Below are 12673 nucleotides of genomic sequence, written 5' to 3' on the forward strand. Positions count from 1 at the left end.
AAAGTATATGATTGAGACCGATATAATAAATCCAAAGTGAAGAAAGCTCAGTCGTGTTTGGTCCTTTCTATAGAAAATAGCAAAAGAAATATGTAATTGGAGAGATCTTCTGTGAGCCAAAGATCATTAACTAAGATCGAAAGATTCAACTAAAAAGAGGAAGCTATAAAAGAGAAGCAAGAACTTAAATATGGAGAATACTACTTGAATTGGTTTTTATTTTTTTGGTTGGTTACAAATGTATAAGACCATCTCTATTTATACTTGTTCATGGATGGTTCAAGAAAATCTTTCAGATAATTCTACAAGAAAAATCTAGTGAACTTTATCTTTTACCGCTACTCTAGAATATCTAGATAATTCTACAAGTTACTTGTTCAAGACACTACACTAGAACATTCTACAAGAACTTAACTAGAAAACTATGATATTCATTCTTCCAAAAAATTCACTTTACATAATTTTCGCACTCCCTCTTAAAGTGATTTTTTGGAAGCTATCCTAAACTCGTTGTAGAAGAACTTAAGCGAAGCTTTGAACCATGTCTTGGCGAAACTCTTAGCAGTTTTTTCCCAACTCCTCTTTCTTTTTCCAATGATGAATATTTTCCATTATCAATTTATCCTTGCTGAGTTTTATGATGTTGACTTCTCGAGCTCTCCCTTTCTATGAACTCCCCCACAACTTCATTATCTGAAAACACACATGTGATGGAAAAGTTTGGAGCTCTAGAATTTAAGATTTTAGAACTTACTCTTTCTGAAGCAACTCTATAACATAAAGATATTTCATCAGTATCGGTCTTCTCATTTAATTTAATGACGATCTGATCATCAATTTTTCGTGAAGCCTCAGTATCATAACAGGATCCATCACTAGATTTCATTTCTAGCTCTTCAATCATATTGTATGTCTCTCCATCTAAAATTGAGGCTTTTCTTTCAAGTTCATCGTTCATTAGATCTTTAGCTTCTTTATCAACTTCCAATATTTGCTTTGAGCCAGTAATTGACCTTGATACAATAGATGATTTATTAGAGACATCAACTTCTACTACATCTCTCTTAATGCTTTCTTCATTAAGGTCATCACTAACATATAGGGTTTCGAACACTGTCTACTAAGAATCTACTTCAATATCCTTCATATCTAGACTTTTAGCGTCATTTTCAGGATCTGGTTCTTTGATTTCCTTGATAGCAGCTACCGTTCCACCTATTTGAATGTCTTCAAAATTTTCTTACTTTTTGTCAGTGTCTTCTCCACATGATGGATTGTATTATATTCTAAATTCATGGTCCAGTCTCTTTCAAAATTAATGGAAGTCAATGCATATATTGCTTTACGCTCAGCTACCAAACACCTTTCCCAGTCTTCGTCTTCTTCTTCAACGACTTTTATAGTTTGAGCCATGTTGCTCTCTGTGGCTTGGTAATATCTCCTTATGTTTCTGACTTTACCACACCGATAACACCTAAGAGGCTTTTCACAATAATTGTCATAAAACTTTTCTTTCTTTTTAGGTGGACTTAAACGGACACCTAAGGATCGAGAGTGAGTGATATCTCTTATTTTTCTTTTAACGTTCCTTTTGTCAGCTACAAGAGCTTTTTCTTCCCTTTCTTTGACAAATTCACCGGTCAATTGTTTGGCTAGTAACTCTTGAGACGGTAATAAATTCTCAAATTCCTTCAGGAATGGTTGTTGAACCCATCCCTGAGTTGATGTCACAAAGAAAATATATTCTGATTTCAAACCATGAATGATAATTCTTCTCATTCGTGCTTCAGATATAGCCTCATCCGTACTCAATAAAGAAACCTCAAAACATAAGTTCTTAATCTTTAAAAAGTACTCGGCAATAGAAATATTACCTTAAGTGGTGTTCGTTAATTCATTACCTAATATTTGTATTTGACCTTCATTTTTCTTGTTGAACAGTTGATCGAGGGTCCTCCGTATTTCATGAGCTGATTTACACCTTATGATGTGGTCAAATAAACTGGAGGATATAGACCTCTTCAGAATGAACTCTGCCTTCACATTAATCTGCTTTTACTTCTTGTATGCACTACTATTCTCCGATCCGTCATTTGGAGGACTTGTGTCACTCCCATTAACAACATCCCACAAATCCTCGTCCATAAGGTATGATTCCATACATGTCTTTCATTACTTGTAATTGGACTGACTCAACAACTCCATTCCCAGTCCATTAACACGACCACTTAAATCCATTCGCACAAACTAGTTAATCAATCATAAACCCGACCTTGAAATATGCACAAATCAATTTATGACTTTAACTCTGATACCATATAGAGAATAGTAGAAGAAAGGTGTAATTAGAGAGACCTTCTGCTAGCCCAAGATCGTTAACTAAGATAGGAAGATTCTCCTAAAAAGAGGGAGCTATAAAAGAGAAGGAAGAACGTAAATATGAAAAATATTACTTGAATTGGTTTTTAATTTTTTGATTGATTACAAATATATAAGACCATCCCGATTTATACTTGTTCATGAATGGTTCTAGAAAATCGTCTACATAATTCTACAAGAAAAATTTAGTGAACTTTATCTTCTACCACTACTCTAGAATATCTAGAAAATTCTACAAGTTACTTGTTCAAGACACTACACTAGAACATTCTACAAGAACCTATGATATTGCATCACTAAACTATTCTAAAAACTTTAGAAAACAATGATATTCATTCTTCCAAAAAATTCACTTTACATAATTTTCACACTTTCGGACTATATATGCTAGTATATTCATCAATTTTCTTTAGCTTCTTGGTAGTGAGCAAGGATATTGATTGAGCAATCAATGATATAAAGCAGTGACATTATAAAAAAAAAAAAAATCAATCATGTCCAATATGATATCTGCACACTACACCAAAAATGATCTTTAGTGGCAATTAATTTATGGAAATAGCTTAATTGCTGCCAAATATATTCTCTTATAGACATTTACTAGTCACAATTACATTTTAGGTCTTTTTGTAAATGCCCTAAAGTCTATAGCGACATTCGATCCAATGACAATTAATTATGTCGGTAAAAATTTTAGCACTCTTTGTTAAGGTGCATATTTATTGCCGCTAAAGATTGTTTTTGCTGTAGTGGCAGCTTTAATTTTTACCTTTGATTTATCTCTTCAAAACTGGTCACTGGCTAGGACAATATTCCTGCCAAATTATACCAAGTTATCATGGTTATGTGAAAAATTAATATGCAAACACATTAATTGATAAACCTACCATATGTATCCCTTATTTTGAGTATTTATGGCCCAATTATATTTTGAGATTTTGTACAAGACAGTAATATCATTTGAAATATACTGTGATGGTTTGGGTTAGGATTCGCGGGGCGGGTGAGTTTCAACATATTTGTGACCGTTTTAAAGAAGTAATTTTCTTCTGTCAGCTGGTGCGCCGCAATCACTGAGCTTATCATGATCGTGAAGGTGATAAGTTGGAAAGCTCTTCTACCACGGAGTGGCCACCGCTATCCCATGGTTCGGAACAGATGTAGGACTGTTCACCTCCGCGATAGCAAGATTAAGGTCGCGAAAGGGTAGGAGTTGACCTGGTCAACTCCGCGATCATGAGGCCTTGGCCTGCTATTGCATAGGTTTTGGATCGAACTTCACCAGTCTTGGACTTCTTATGCTACTGGGAAAGGAGAACTGAACTGATCCACGTAGCGGATTTCCCAAAACATTTATATCAAACCAACTGTCAGTACATTTTTTGTGTAACGTAGTACCTTAATTTGCACTCATATAGTTGTTATATAATTATCATGGTGGGCCAAAACAAAGAAGCCATAACAAGGAACAAGAAGCATTATAGTAGGAGTACTACAAGATGAAAGATATCAACATTTAGGAAGATCAGCTGGTGGAGGAGGTAACTTCTGCCTGGGAACTTTGTCATCCATTACCTGCCAAGCCATTTTCAAGCCCCAACTTGTGTGTACTTCATAATGACAGTGCATAAACCATACTCCTAAAAAGTCATATCCATATACAACAATATCATGTCAAAAAATTCAAAAAAAAATAAAAATGATACTTCAACATTTAAATTCAAATAGTTATCTATGTAAATGAGTGTATGTTCTGGTGGCTGACAATATAATTGTTTTAATATATAAACCAACATTTAGACTTGGGTTCAACTGATAAGTAAGCACTCTAACTTTGAGAGTTCACATCTAGACACCTTAACTTGGTGTCAACTGGCAACTATACATTCAAACTCGTCCCAGCTGTGTCTCATGGATGTTGGCGTCGCACATAAGTTTTGGAGGTGTCTAGATGATCATTTTGTAAGTTAGACTGTTTAACTAACTCTGTAGAGATGAATTGAGGTGTCTAAATGTGCATACTAAAGGTTGGAGTGTTTACTTGACGGTTGATGCCAAGTTTGAGTGTCTGTTTATGTATTATGTCTTTTCTTAAACTATCAAGTTAATTGACCCACATGCAGTTCAATATCAAGCCTCCTATGGTACCAGTAGAGTAAAAGTTCTTGACACTATCACTATATACAACTTCAAAATCTAATTTAATACCTGGATTGTCTGCAAGGAAGCGAATGGCGACCCAACCTCCAGATGGAAACCAACAGTGTTCCTTTCAGCAGGATCAACAAGATTGAAATGAGCAGGGTTCTTACTGGAATCATAATTTCCAAATACTTGACCAACCAAAAAGAAATTGAAACCATGTAGGCGAAGTGGATGACTTTCAGCACCAATAATACTTGTGTCCTGCATAACTAATTCCACGCTAGTATTAAAAGGCAGCATCACAACTTTTGTGCCTGTGGTAACAAAAGTGTTATTTGGTGGATTTCCTGTATAATTGAATTTGAATGGTGGATTGGTTGGAAAATTTGTTGTATAAATTCCTTTGGATTGATTGAAATAGTGAGACAGAAGCAGTGCAACATTTGGCTGAAGCTGACAATTTAGTGTTATTTGTTCTTTGACATGTTTGGTTTTTAGGACATGAAGAAAAAATGTTTATCAACTTTCTTCATTGGCTTTAAATTTTGCATTGGCTAAGCTTTTGATTTTCTTGTCAAAACTTGTTGCAAAAGTTGTGTCATTGAATATAGGGAGTTTTGGTTTTGACAGTGGAAATTTGTTGCTCTTATTGGTAACAGTAGAGGCTTGATGATATTTTAAGATTCCAGTGGTGGTGGAATTGTCAAAGGAAGCAGGGCCTGTGGCGTAAGGCCTAGCCGCCATGAGAAGGGTTGCACCTGAGGAGTATGATGTAGACAACCTACCCTAATGAACACATTATTGGCTACTTTCACTGCTTGAACCCGTGACCTATAATATTTACCTTTAGCAGAGCAATTGTAGAGAAGTCCAGGACGACCATTGATGGTATAAGCATCAGAAACATTTGGAATTCCTCCTGTTTGAAGGGCTTGATTGATTATTTTCTCTGTATCTGCCTTCAACCATTCACCTAAAATCCAAGTAGATTAAGCACAGTGGTTGATTAAAAGTTAATGTTTGACAAAAACAAATGCAATTAGGGGCCGTTTGGTAGCTAGTAAAGAGATAGCTTATCCACGCATTACTAATGCCCGCATAACTAATAGTACATGTATTACTAATATTTGCATGCTTCTAACCAGCTACAAATGACCCTCTAGTAGCATAGCTACTTGAAAATTTAAGATGATTAATACCAAAGAGAATGGGTACTTCCTTGAAAGGTTGTGGAAAAGGGTAAGCAACACCCTTCTTTGGAAGAATAACAATTGGTCCATAGAGTGTTACTCTTAGCCATGAAATGTGAGCATGCCAAAATAAAGTTCCTCTTTGACCAGTGATGGTGAAATTGTAGGCATAACTCTGCCCTGTCTGAATTGGACATTGTGCAATATAAGCAGGTCCATCTGCCCATCCACTTCTTAGTTGTCTCACTCCATGCCTAAACTCATGTTAATACACATAAATCTTTTAAAACTAGAAACTTAGGTAGCTGAAATGATAATTGTACCCAACCATCGATATATCTATAAAAAAAATGACTATTCAACTTAAATGATAATTATAGCCAACCATTGATGTATCTATTAAAATATTGACTATTTAACTTAAATGATAACTATAGCCAACCATTGATATATCTATTAAAAGAAATGAGATAATAGTCAAAAACAAGCATCACTTAGATAATGCGAATTATCAGAAGTTTATGTCTTGTGCCTCCTACCTGAACTAGTATCAACTATTTATCACACCACACTTCAAAACATTTTACGGCGAAAGTTGTCATGTCACGCGCCTTGTATTGATTACATTCAAACACTTTGTCATGACAGCTTGCTCATTAATTTTGAGGCATTTTTTGATAAATAATTTGTGATAAATTCAGGTAGAAAATGCAAATATACCTGATAGTTTAAGTAGGAAACTTGTAAAAAAATGATACTTCAGATGTGTTTTTGACCATTATCTTTTGATTATTTTAAAATTTTCAATTAATTCCCTTAATTAATGCATAGATCAAGTGTCATTTAAAACCATTTTTAAACAAAAAAAAAAAATGTACACCACGCACCATCAGAAACTAGTTGGTCGAGGTGTAGTTCAAGTAGGAAACACCAAACATGTGATCCTTCAGATGGGAAACTCCCAAAAAAGTTTTACTTTAGGTGAGATTTTGACCATTATCTCTAGAATAATTAATCTAGTAACCCTAGAAAATAAGGCAAGTAATCTATTATGACAAGTTAAAACAGAATGATAGCAAAAATTGTTTATTCTATCAGTAAATATAAGTTAATCGTTTGAAATTTTCCTTTGGTAACTCATCATTGTGTTGAAATGTAATAGTAGGAACAGAATTAGCTTATATTTAGTAGTTATTACATACCAATGAATGGTGACAATGTACTGAACATGGTTTACAACCTTAATAACAAATCTGTCTCCTTCTCTTGCAATGATTTTAGTCCCTGGAAACTGGCCATTCACTGTCAAAATGCTCTTTGTTTCACACAATCTTGCCACATTTTGCATTTGAATCTGCAACCACATGAAAATAAAGAAACTAATATTAACAAAAGCATACAATCATGAAAAATTTGCTAATTAATGCACCAATGAGAAGGCACAAACGTAACATGCATGTACATTAAACTTGTAGTGTCTGATAGTCCCTGCCTGCTTTGCAAGTGCTAGTGTGTCGACTAAAACGAACAAAATTATAGTAAGCAAAGAGAGAAATATCTTCAACAAAATTATGATTGATGAGTTGCTTTGGATGGCCGCGAAACTGGAAGATTTATTTATATACATTGTGAGTGTTTGGTCAATTTAGTGGTTAATTAATTGGTGATAATAGACTCTATATTGACCTGCATGCGTAGGGTGTTGGCACTTACCCAGCGATACTTTTGAGTGATATTTTCGATAATTATTGTCTTGTTATCAGTTGCACGTTTTGCCCTAGATGATTTTTAATCTCTACTCTTTAGCAATTGATTTTATATTTAATGAGACATAAGGTTTTTTAGAAACTGACGTCATGGTTAGACATGATTGGTGAGTTATGATATGATTGGTGAGATATGATAATATGAGAATATAAACTTTTGTCTTCAACTTTTTATGAGAAAAATATAGGTCTATATTTTAGGTGAGGAATTTTTGAACTTTTGTTAGAATTCTTGGATCAGCCGCTAGCTGGAGGGAAGAAAGACAATTCGTATAATAAGTTGTCGCCTTTTCAAATATTGTTGCGGTATACGTTGGTACCTACAACGGCATTTTGCAACCTTGATTTAGACAACAAGACGAAAGTGGAAATCATGCATGAATTGCATAGATTATTTAGACATATGTTTGGTACGGAGGAAATTTGTGGAGAACATTTTCCTTAAAAAAATTTTCTTAGAAACCAAGTGATTTACTTACTTATTTTTAGTGTTTGATTTGTAAGGAGAAAATATTGTCTTAAGAACAATCAGGTATAATCTTAGCAATACATTGACAACTCGCGACCTCGACACCCGATGACTCCTAATCCCAGCCCACCCCGACCCAAAACTCAAGATCCAAACTAAACTTGGGACCTGATTCCTGATCCTGTCCCTGACTCGGATCCCAACTACGTACCGACCTCAACCCTCGAACCTGATTTCAACCTAAGACCCCGACTTCGAAATTCTACCAAGACCTGAGAGTCGATATTCGACCTCGACCCAATATTTGACTCTTGACCCTGACTTGGATCTAATTTTTGACCCTGATTCTGCCCTGAGTTTAGGTAAGGAGTCGGGACTTTGATAAGGGGTCGGTGTCGGGAGTTGAGACCCGGGTCGAGGTTAGGATCAGGAGTCGAGGTTGGGTGGGGTCAAGATCAGGAGTGTCACACCTCCTTTTTAACCAAAAAGATAATTTTTTAGTTTGAAAGAGTTTTATTATTAAGTGACAAAAATGAAGATTTGTTTAAAAAAAAAAGAATTCAATTCACAATTAAATTCAGAGTCGCCACTTGGCATAAATCGGGTGTGCCAAGCCACCTTTGAAAATATCTTTTCAAAATGATTTGACTCTTTTAAACTAGTTGCGAACAAAGATTCCAGTTAAGAAATTCTGTTGACCGAGGGGAAGGTGTTAGGCACCCCTCGGTCCTGTGGTTCGACCACGGTCGCTTGGTGGAGCATATCGGCTGACATTACAAATGTATAAACCACACAAAACACATAAGACAATCAATCAAACACACAAAACAAAACAAATCCAAAATATAGTGTCCAGTCTAATTATACAGTTCAAAATAAAAAGATACTGAAATGTAAACCTACGCTAACCTACACTAGTCCTAAACTACGTTCTAATGCTTTACCCAATGCCTCGGGCCTTGATCACGAACCTCCTTCGAATACATATTACGTCGGGGCATCCCTGGTGAATAAGTACATGAAACATCGGGGCATTCCCCGGCAAATGTATACAATTTCAAATCTTGTGCGATAAGTAGTAGAAAGAACAATTCACACACCCATTCAAACATTCAACAAAACACCGTTCTTAAATTTTACCTACCCGACTTAGCATTTGCCTACTAGATTTGATCTAAAACATGATGTTATCAGATTTAGCAAATCCAATGCCTACTTTGCGTTAAACAAACACCAATTAATCAATACAAACTAAGCATGTGCATTTTATCCATTTTTTAATTCTCACCCCCAATATATCTTCAAATTGCTAATTTTAAATCTCAAATGATATGTCATTACATCACGTTATACATAATCAATGGAATCAACAATGAATCAAAAACCACTCAATTATTCACCACCAATAAGATCAAACAATCAATTAAAGCATTCAATCCATAACACCGAATATCGTAAACAAGGAAATAAAAGAGTAGAGATTAGAAATGGACCTCAATTCAGAACTTTCGAAGAATATTGATTGATAAAATAAAAAAAATTCGCTTCCAAAAAACCTCAACTCAAACCTCAACGACGAACCCGGCCAACTCGGAACTGAGAATCGCAAAAAAATGAAGAGATCCGACATAAATTCCAGCGAACCCACCCAACCTCGAACTCAAAAATTGTGATAATAAAAGAAATTCGGACCAAATTTCGATGGGCTTGAACGGAATCGAAAGCAAATAGAAGTTTGCTTGACAGTTCTATGTCATCTTAAGCTCCAACGATAATCGAAAATGATGAAGACGTACCAGCTGTGACGTATTCCGATGAGTTTGAATGGATTTAGGACAACTTTGATGCGTTTTTGGTGAATCTGTCGCTGGAACAATAACCAACACCTGAAATCTGTGTTCTTTCTCTCGTCGTGTTACCCTCCTTTCTTGGATCTCTCTTTGTCTTCTCTTCATTTCTCCCTCTCTCGTCTCCTTACTCTCTACCCGTTCTCGTCTCTTCTCGAACTCTACTGTGTGTGCGCGCGATGGTGAGAGGATGGCGAGAGGTTGAAGATGAGTGCTCTGTGTATTAATTGTGAGGTCCCTAAAAATGGATGATGATCTTCATCTATGCGATCTGTGTCCAGTTAAAAAAGTGTGTTCAATGGAATCAATGGAAGCTGGTGAGTATTTTGTATGTGGGTCTGGTGTTTGTGACAATGAAGATGACAAGGGCCAGGAAAATGAAGTGTTCCCCCCCCCCCCCCCCCCCCCCCCCTGGATTGTGTGTATGGTGTATATGATATGCTGTGTGGTATCATGTGTGGTATATGTGAGAATTTTCAATGAGTTGTGTGTATATGAGAAAAAATTAGAGGAATCCCCCTGTACAGTGAAGCATCCCCTCCCCTATGCGTGATATCTTGTGTCTTTTAATAGATTGATGGATAAATTAGTGTGGAGGTCCATGGGTAGGGGTAGGGGTAGGGTAGGTGGGGTAGGGTAGTGAAGTAGGTGAGTTGGTTAGGATAGGGTTGTTAATTTATTAGGGATTTATTAGAATTTTGTTATTTTTGTATTTTTTTTGTGGGGTATAATCACGTGGGTGAGGATGTATGATAAAGTAAGGTAAGAATAGATAAATTGGGTTTTTGGAGGGGACAAAATTAGGAGTCTACATCATGCCTCTTTTGGGGTGCAAATACAAAGTGTTTTCAGATAAAAAAGTAGATAACGAGACCAAATTTTGATCCGACCATTCTTTGAAAAAAGAAATAGAAGGAAGAAGGACAATCGAGTTGGAGAGTCGAGTGAGGTGCCTTCGAGGTTCCAGTCCGCGACTCTGTCATTACATCAAAAATGAAAATTACAAGTTAAAACATAGATGAAATTACAAAAATCCTATCTATGCTGTTTTTTTTTACTTTTGACTTTAGTTTCATTACCCTATTCTTCAGGCGGGCTCTCGACTTACAATTTCTTCAACTGTTGCTTGGCTTTCTATTTTTTCACCCTATTCTCCAGGCGGGTTCCTGATTTGCTATTTTTCAATCTTTTGACTTTCAAATTTTTCACTTTGTTGCTTAACTTTCAACTTCTTAACCTTGTTGCTTGACTTTTAATTTCATCACCCTATTCTTCTGACGAACTCCTGACTTGCAATTTCATCACTCTTTTCTCCGGGTGATCTCTCGACTTTCAATTTCATCACCCTATTTTTCAGGCGGCTCTTGATTTGCTATTTTATCACTCTGTTCTTTTGGAGGGCTCCTGACTTGCTATTTCATCACCCTATTCTTTAAGCAGGCTCCTGAAATCAAAATCAAAACTAGAACAAAAGTTATCCCAAATAAATGTTATAATAAAGAGATATACCATTTTTCAGAAAAGTAAAGTTCCAAAAACAGGAATTAAATTTTTGCCCCCGTTTAACATCAGAGAACTTTTGTGATAGTCACATCATAACTACTTGAAAAACCCAAACAAAGAAATGCATCTTCTATGGATTAATTGAAATGATTCTACTAGAAAGTGCATTTTTTAGCAGTCAAAGGAATGACTCAATTAGGAAGTACATTTTCTAGGAATCAAGAGGAATGACTCGACTAAAAGGTACATCTTATAGGAATCAAGGGGAATGACTCGACTAAAAAGTACGTCTTATAGAAATCAAAGGGAATGACTCGACTAAAAGGTACATCTTATAGGAATCAAGAGGGATGACTCAACTAAAAAGTACGTCTTATACGAATCAAGGGGGATGACTCAACTAAAAGGTACGTCTTATAGGAATCAAGGGGGATGACTCGACTAAAAGGTACGTCTTATAGAAATCAAAGGGGTGACTCGACTAAAAGGTACGTCTTAGAGGAATCAAGGGGGATGACTCGACTAAAAGGTACGTCTTATAGGAATCAAGGTGGATGACTCGACTAAAAGGTACGTCTTATAGGAATCAAGGGGAATGACTCGACTAAAAGGTACATCTTATAGGAATCAAAGGGAATGACTTGACTAAAAAGTATGTCATATAGGAATCAAGGGGAATGAATTGACCAGGAAGTACATCTTCTAGGAATCATGAGGACTGACTCGACTAGGAAGTACATTATTTAGGAACCAAGGGGACTGACTCGACCAGGACGTACATCTTCTACAAATCAAGACTTAAGTTAAGAAATGCATCACCTAACAAGTAAAATTCGAATTACTAAATCAAGGAAGTGTGTCTTCTTACCATTGTTGCTTGAGTTACCAAAATAAGAAAGTGCGTCTCTTTACCAATGCTGCTTGAATTACCCAAATAAGGAAGTGTTTCTCCTTGTAAATGTCGCTTGAATTACCCAAACATGGAAGTGCGTCTCCTTACGAATGCCTCTTGAATTACCCAAACATAGAAGTGCATCTCTTTACAAATTCCACTTGAATTACCCAAACAAGGAAGTGCATCTCCTTATAAATGTCGCTTGAATTGCCCAAACAAGGAAATGCATCTCCTTACAAATACCTTTTGAATTGCCTAGACAAGGAAGTGCGTCTTCTTACAAATACCGCTTGAATTATCCAAACAACAAAATCCGTCTCCTTACCAATGTCGCTTGAATTATCCAGATAAGAAAGTGCGTCTTCTTATAAATATTGCTTGAATTGTCCAAACAAGAAAGTACGTCTCCTTACAAATGTCTCTTGAATTATCTAAACAAGGAATTCCATCTCCTTACATTTGTAGATATGAGAAATTAC

General features: G+C 35.9%; 1 pseudogene; it reads right to left on the reverse strand.

Moving 5' to 3' along the window:
• Positions 1-3312: 3312 nt before the first annotated feature.
• Positions 3313-7475, reverse strand: LOC107841598 (annotated as a pseudogene).
• Between the last annotated feature and the right edge of the window lie 5198 nt (positions 7476-12673).

This window comes from Capsicum annuum, chromosome 9 (genome assembly GCF_002878395.1).
Source record: "Capsicum annuum cultivar UCD-10X-F1 chromosome 9, UCD10Xv1.1, whole genome shotgun sequence".
NCBI lineage: Eukaryota > Viridiplantae > Streptophyta > Magnoliopsida > Solanales > Solanaceae > Capsicum > Capsicum annuum.